Below are 9,031 nucleotides of genomic sequence, written 5' to 3' on the forward strand. Positions count from 1 at the left end.
TTGAAAAACCTGGTGCGACGCTGTTTGGATGACGAAGAAGAAGGAGGCGTTTGTCTAGGGTTTTCAATGTAAAGGACTTGGGTGTTGGGCTTTGGCCCAGTCCATGAATAAATTGTAATAAGGGTATGGGCCAGCACCAAAAAAAAAAAAAAAAAAAGCCAAGTGTGGGGGCCTATACAGTAGGCCCAACCAGATCAAGGGCCATCGTCTGGCCCAACCCCTGTCTCCTTTTGAACAAGATTTCAGCCCGAGTTTACTAGACCAGTCAAATTATTATATAATATAATATAATAATATTATTTTAATATTATTTATTAAAAAACTGAAATTTGATTTATCTTTAATGTACATGTTCTTATTATTAAATACATGTATGAATTATTTAATATTTATTTTTGAATTTTATTTAAATTATTGTTATTATGCTATATATAATTGTTTATCCAATATGGACAAATGATTTACACCAAAATTAAAGAAAATATTGGTTGCCCAAAGGTACAAGATTTTCTTAAATTTTGGTGAAAATTTATTGAACTCCGTAGTAAGGTGAATATGATGAAGTGAATAATTTTGTGTGTCGAGATCTACTCTCACATGAGGATTTTGATGCCACTGTTAGTTCATCTATCAAAGTAAAGTTAGAGTGAACAATTTGCATATCAAGATCTACTCCAAAATGAGGATTTTGACGACACTACTAGTTTATTCATTAAAGAAAAGTTGGAGTGAACAATATCTGTGTCAAGAACTACTCCCAAAGGAGAATTTTGATCACACCACTAGTTAATTCATCAAAATAAAATTAGAGTAAACAATTTGTATGTCAAGATCTACTTTCAAATGAGGATTTTGATAAAACAACTAGTTCATCCGTCAAAGTAAAGTTGGAGTGAACAATTTGTATGCCAGAATTTACCTCTAAAGAAGAATTCTGGTTATACAGCTAGTTCATCCACATAATTTAAGGTTGGAAAGAACAATTTGTATAACAGAGTTTACTCTCAAAGGAGAATTCTGATGATACAACTAGTTCATCCACAAAATTTAAATTTGGAGGGAATATTTTATGTGTTGGGATTCACTCCCAGAGGAGGGTTCTTGATGACACTATTAATTCATCCATAATGGCTTAAATTTTGTTATTGTTTGTGAGTGTCGAACTTAAAGTATTAATGTGATTAAAATGTTTTTCTTGCAGTAAGTATACAAATATATTTACAAGATTTTCTGTACAAAATGAACTCTAGTTCAGAGAAACATGAGCATGCCAAATTTAAACTAAGAGTTTTAGACCCTGGTTTATCTATTTTAAGTGTAACATCAATTATTATTGAGAATAGTGATAAGGTGCATAAAAGTACAATTTTTAAGAATATTGAATTAATTACTACATATCAAACTATAGAAATTTCTTAGTTTTGACATAATAGTTTACTTCAGAGACATTATTATTTTATTAAAGTAACGGGATATGAACAAGTTGATGGCATGGTTGTTATCTAGATACAAATTTATTTTGCTAATTTATATGAAAAATCATTTGTATCTTTTCAGGAAATGATAGTTATGAAAATATAACAGCTGTGTCAATTGAAGTTTTAAAAAAATGAAGATACATAAAGATTTAAGTGCCCTAAGCATAAGATATGATTCAAAGGGACGGGTAAACCTTTTTTTTTTTTTTTTTGTATAAGTTTCGAAATAGATCTTATACATGTTTATACATTTCTTATTAGATTAAACTCGAGTGCAAATGTTCATATGTATTTTGTCTGTATAAGTTTCAAATCAAACTCTTTAAATGTTGATACTTATTTTAGTGGTTGAATTCGAGCACAAATGTTCAAATTTTTAAATTGTTTCAAAATGATATTTATGTTTGTTCCATTTTTCCTTTCAATAAAATTTTTATTTGTCATACCTTTATAATAGTGATTTTGTTAAAGGTTTTTTCTTTCCACTCATGAGGCATGTATTGAAACCAAATGAAAAATGATTTATGAAATTTTTTTATCACTTGTGGCATAGAATTTGAAGTATAATTTGTAATTTGGAGAATATCTCCAAAAAAAGTTATAGAGATTAGTAAATAAAATATTTTTCGCATTTATATTTTCTAATCTCAGATTGTGTGTTGATTTATATAAAAGGAAAACAAATCAAACATATCAAGAAAAAATGGCCCAAGGAATAGGGAGTTTCTTGAGATAATGCATATAGACACATGTAAACCTTCTTCTCTATAACATTTGATGTATAAAAGTATTTCATTATTTTTATAGATGATTTTCATGGTATGAATGTATCTATCTTCTGCATGAGAAGTCTTAAGCCATTAATAATTCTTGTGGTACTTCTCATAGGGAGGAATTGCAAGTAAATAGAAATTTGAGAATCATTGAATTGAATTGAAGTAGTGAGTGCCAGGAAAAGTATTAGTCGAGCCATAACTGTGACCTATTTTGTTAACTTCTTGAAAAGACGTACAGTAAAATTATTAAAGACAATGGCATATATCTTAAATTGTGTTCCTAGTAAGTAGTTTCAAAAACTTATTTTGAGTTGTGGAGTGATATGATACTTGATTTAAGGCATATACATGTATGAATAGTCAATCTAAAGTAGAACTTTATAATCCAGATGAAAAAAAAGTTGGATTGTATAATAGTTAATGGGTACATTATTGATTACTCAGGGAGATCCAAATAATTTAGGTTGTATTGTCTCTATTCATAGTTTGAATTTTGAGGATATTGTCTTTATTCACACACTGTCCTCGAATTGATTAGGTTATTAAGGAAATTATGTATCAATATAATGATTGCACAAACTTGTATAAGGCTGAATATCAGTTTTTCAGTTGTCATTCTTAGTTATTGCCAAAGTAACCCAAGGATGTTTGACCCAAAAGCAGTAAAAAAGAGTGTGAGGTTATTTGTAAGAAATTAAAGACTATATTGTTGCCTTAAGAAGAACTGATACTCTTAAAGTAACCGGATATTTAGATCCTATTTCGTGGGATTACTCTAATGATGGAAGATACAATTGTGGTTATGCATTTTGCTATCTAGTAGAGTTATTTTATAGAAAAGTATGAAGCAAATCTCTTACTGTTTCATGTGTAATATGAGTTTGTGGTATACTTTGAGGTTGCAATGTATGGTATCTGACTAAGGAAATTTATTTTATGATTTGGAATTGTCGACTTAAAGCCGCTAAGAAAGTATTGTAAGAGTTCCTTAGGATATTTCTCTCCGAATGATAAGTATTTAATCAAATTTTAAATAGCTAAGTGTTAAGGAAAAAGTACAGAAATAAATATGTCCATAACAATAGTGTGTTAATGATTATACTTTAAAGGACATGTTCAAAAGATGGATCATATGCTTATTCCCATGATGTGAACAAGTTAAAAAGATCATTAATATGCTGAGTATTTTGTTATTGGACATTGAAAGATTATGGTTGTTTCTGTTTTCTTGTCTTTCTACTTTATATGTAAATTAAACGATGTGGATGAATGATGACAAGATAATGTCTACTACAGACATGAATTGGAATCTATGGTATTACAGTATTAACCTTAATCGTCCCAATTAAAGATCATGTTGAATTAAGTTACTGGTATTATGGTAGATAGAAGGAAATTTGTTGGTCATATAACAGAGGACCGCCATTACTCACATTGGTAGCTAGTTTGACATTGATATTATGGAACTCATTTAATGTATTCTGAGTTATGAAAGTTTTATAGAAATGAATTTATGCAGTATGATTAATTTCTTGTAATAAACCCATAAACGAAAAATATTATTTTATGGGCATATGGATCAAGTGAGAGAATGTAAAAGTTTTATTTAAACTCTATGTCCCACACACCCATATCTTGATGGGTTTAGAATAGTTCAATCCTTATCACTTAATTGATAAGTCACAATGGGATAAGATTAACTCCAATGAGGTAAGATTAACTCTATATCAAATCACAGTGGGACACAAAGTCCTTATCTTTCTTAATGATCTGAAGTCTATAAATAGTACTGAGGGGTTAAAGGTTCTCACCTACAACATTATTGTACCTCTAGTCATCGGGAGACACTTGTAAGGCTAAGTTGCTAGGATAATTCTTCTCTCATAGTCAGGTCAGATCCTTCTCTCATAGCCATCAGAAGACACTCAGGAGATGCAGCTTGCAAAAGCTTGATGACCATGTCAAAGGACTTTATGGTCCAACTACCTATGCTCTTGATGTGAAGCAGCTTGACGATAAATGATAGTTTCAAGAACTTAACACATGAAGGATAAAGTGGTTGTCGTGCGTCGGCTACCAACTCCTTGAAATTAAAGTTGGTTGGAGCATTAGAGGTGGAGGGTTGATAATTTGTGTTTGCATTTCCTTCATTGCTATCTGAATTATCCATAAACAACCCATGACGAATGTCATCTACCATCTCTTTGACATCATCGATGTAGTCACTATAAGCCAATGCATCATCTTCTTCTTCGTCACATAATGTAGCATTTAGGAAATGATCATCTTCTCCATGGAAAATCCATTTTGTATAGCTAGGTTGGATCAATCCCATTAAAAAACAAATGATCTTTGATGATACGAATAGAGTGGAAAGCTCTATTCCGGCATCTCTTACATGGACACCTAATCTGACTAGCTAGCTGTCAATGTGTGGGCTTGCGCCATGGCTAAGAATGTCTAACACCTTCACCATACTCATTGGAATGCAATCTGTCTTCAATATGCAACCAAGCCTTATCCATCTTATGTAGCTGCCCAGCTAGTGGGAAATTGCTAATTAGGATAGTTGAAGTTAGTTGTGAAATGACATTCCAATAGAAAATTCATAAATATTAGTTTTCTATCATTTGGAGACGAGCTTTGTCTCTTAAAAAGACTGAACTAAATATGCATAGTTTCATTAACAAATCCATAGTCATAGTTTTCATTGTAAGGGGCTAACATCTAAACGGAACTGATTAAGCTGCATTTGTTGTAGTAGAGTTATTTTTTGGGATAACCCTTGCATATTTGCAGATAATTCAAATATCCAAAATAGTCAACTCTGAAATAGGTTTAAAATCCAACTTGTGGGGTGTGGGTAGATAGAGGTGAACATGAATGTCTAATTGGTATGTTTTAGACTCGAAGGCTTATCTTGTGTTATGCACTGTGAACAACGAACATCTGGATTGAGATACTCATTATACTTAGTTGAATCCTATTAATTTTTACTGGATTGCATAAGTCTTAGGCACTACAGTTTATTCTTGACCTTTAACATGATCGAGCATCTAGCACCAGGTATAAACTGTGGCTATAACAAATTATAAATGCTCCTCAAGTATTTTCTTTGCCTGACTGAGTATGTGTACTTCTATTTAAATGTACCATCATTTAGCATATGTACTTCCATGCTAAAAAGTAGTGTTTTTTAATTGTGGCCAACCTATGTCAGATTCAAATTCTATTACTGCAACCCATCTTCCATATAGATATGTATATCAGTTCTAAATGTTCATTCAACCTGGATACACTTTCAATACTACCCCCTCATTATTTACCCCACCCAAATCACATGTTGTGGCAATAGGTTTAATGCCATAGTGCAAGATTCGACATAATAAACTAAAACCACTTTAAACTTTATTTCATCCCTAAATAAGCATATGCAGTTTTTATTCCACCTATAATAACCAACAAAGATTTCCTAAGCTTAGCTGAAACCTTTGTATGAGACAAGCCTATGAGTAATTTTTGTGCAATAAGACTTAAATGAACATGCAAGCGTCCATAGTTCACGCTTTAATGTGCAAGCAAGTTAAGAACATATTAAAATCAAGTTATGGCGGCATAAAAGCATCACAATTAAACACAACCTTTTCTTCACCACTTCAAATTAGCTAGCAAGATTCTTACACGTGACGGGACTAGCTTAAACTAACCAAATATATGCTACCAACATTAAAAGATACATGCATGTTGACGATTGGGAAAAGACTCAACAAAAAAGTTACACTTTAATTGCATATTCATCAACTTCCCCTTTATATTGCAACAATCAAAACCTTATGTACTACGTTATATGCATGCATGCAGAAGATCACAATATATATGCCATAGCTAAAACTCGCATAAGGCCATTTTTTTATTTTTATGCATTTACGTCAATGTTATAAATCACCTAGTTATCAAAAGCCCATGCTTAGAAAACAACTTAGGTGGCCATATTCACGCAATATTTCATTCTTTTCCAGTTTGTGACTGCGCGCTATGCAAGAGTATGGAAACCTTTATGTTTTTGTCTCATAGCTATTATCTAATGCTCTAAACACAAAACGTGAACAAAACATGCATGGCCATTAATATTCCTTAACATACACTGCAAGGTTTCCTACATTAATTATCAATCACGATAATAGTAACCAGAAGTTGAAGGTAATCAGGAAGGTGTTGGTCAGCCTAAAGGGTGAGGGGGGAAAAGATGAAAAGCTGAGTCTGTGAGTGTGTGGAAATTTAACAAAAACCCACCAAGTATACTGGCAGGATATTCCCAGTTGGGATCCCCCAATTGTGACTGTAGTATTGCCCAAATATTACAGAGCTAATTAATTTATAATAAGTATTAAGTATATTAAACCAGTTCTAGTTGATCATGATTATTTACCATTAGTCATATTGATTGGATAGGACAATATTCTACATATGGGTTTGTTCTTGGGATAATATAGCCATACATGCAGTAAAGCATTACAGTACGTACCATACCACATTTTATTCATGAAGCTAATCATATATGATAGTGTTATGTCATGAGATGCCACCATTGTGGATAGTTTAAGAATGGTCAGCTTTTTACTTTCAATTTCATGTACATAATTTTACTACCATTTTTTTTATTACTATTTTAGTACCATAGCCTACTTTGCAATGGTCTTGCTCCTGCTTAATGGTACAATAATGACAACAATACTGTCACCTCGATTTTCATGCATTATCTGACTTTCATAGATGTTTACCAGATCATAAGACATAGAAGTTTGTGTATCCAGCCCAACAATTTTGCATTTAGGAAATGTTTGTTTTCAAATAATTATTTGTAATTATGTTATCGAATTGGATGGATCAATATATAGAGAGACAGACTTGATATTAAATGTTCATGTCCGATCTACATTGTCTAAAAATTTCAACAAAGGCAATATTAAGCAAAAATCTAATCATCCCTATACGACACACGTATTGTTTATTTTTTACCTTTTTATTTTTTTTCCTTTAACTTGCAAGTGTGCGGAGCATGCAACTGGACATAAGGGCTTTGCCTATCTTTATTAATAATATTATCATTTACTTACCAAAAAAAAAAAAAAAAAAAAAATTAAAGGCTCCAATATTAAATGTTGTAGACTAACACATCTAGTGTCTATTTCTTTAAAAAAACAAATAGACCATTCGGAGTGGTTAAGCAATTCCATAAGTGTTTATTAATTTGGGTTGACATAAAATGATTAGTTTTTTTATCATCATTAGAAACATCTCTTATCATCATTTTATTGTTGGAAAAATTTTAAAAGTAATTTCTATTGTTGCATCATTGTAATTAGTATGGTGGTGTGCTACATGACCTTTTTTTTTTATGGTGAATGACAATGAATATAAATCCAAGAATAATTTCGTATTCTTGGATTTAAGACTGACAACACATTCCGAGAGTTAGGGGATGAATTTCTTGAGAAACCTTAGGGTTGGATGAGTTTGAAGGAGCTGGATGCAACCTTTTATCTATAGAGATTGTAGTTACTAGGTTTCAATGATTCCTACTAGGATTTGGAGTCCTAGTTTAGCTAGGAATTACTAATGGCTTTATTTCTCGAAACTTTCTCGTTGAAATAAGATACATATGTTATTTGAGAAATTATGCAACTTGAAGTCCTAAGCTTGCTAAGACTCCATGTTAAGCTATGTAATAATGTAGGAGTAGGTTTCTATCATTATGGGTCTTTTAGGCAAGCATGAGTTGGGAGTAAAAGTTTTAATGTTAAAGCAACAAGGTAATTGACGAAACGAAATCTTTGGTCCTTCATGATTCAAACGTGGTATTAAATCTCTAATCATCATATTAGAGATTCTTGCCCCTTGCCCACTAACATTACACAAGCATACCATCTGAACAGATTTTATACAAAATCTGTATTCTAGCAAACATTACAAAAAGTTAGGCACAACCATAACCTAGAAAAAATCCACAACAATTTTACACAATCATATAGGCCAAAAATCTACACAGAATCACATTTGCTATATTCAACATTTCCACTATCAAATTACAAAGGAATAAACTTAGAGATAGAGAAGAATATCCACCAAAGAGAGATAAGACGGAGGGAGAAGAGAGAGGTGCCAACAGCCATACTGTGTTATCTCCAGAAGAGAGATAGTTCCGTGTGGACTGTAGTGGCCAGCGGTTTGGGGAAGAACTTTGCGGAGTGCTGCTAGCGTGCGCGCAAGAGAGAAGGGATTAGCGCGGCAGGGGGACCGACTTGCAGTCGCATGACGAGAGGAAGAGGTAATTGCTAAGCCGGGGGGGGGGGGGGAAGATGGGGCTTTTATATAATAACCTTTTGCGGCAAGAAATAGTCGCCGCAATTAGTAAATAGGTCATTGAGAAAAACAGTAAGCAACGACAAAGAAATCTTTGAGTATCACTTTTTGCAGCGACTTTATGTCGTTGGAAAAAGCAATTCTACTCGACGAAAAAAATTTTTTCCAATGACCAAAAAATGCTCTAGACATTTTTGCATTCCATGATATAAACTCGACTCAAAAAATGGTTTTCTCGTGGTAAAAAGTTTTTTCACACATATTTATCCACCACGATCATCTCGTAGAAAAAAAGTCGGTTTTTATTCCCACCAGGAATTTTCAAGTCAACACCCCACTTTGTGCGACGACCGTATACTGCCGAAAAAGAATTCAGGGCAAAAGTCCCTATTTGTTGTAGCGTTTAACTATTAT

This window comes from Juglans microcarpa x Juglans regia, chromosome 5D (assembly GCF_004785595.1).
Source record: "Juglans microcarpa x Juglans regia isolate MS1-56 chromosome 5D, Jm3101_v1.0, whole genome shotgun sequence".
In the NCBI taxonomy this organism is placed as follows: domain Eukaryota; kingdom Viridiplantae; phylum Streptophyta; class Magnoliopsida; order Fagales; family Juglandaceae; genus Juglans; species Juglans microcarpa x Juglans regia.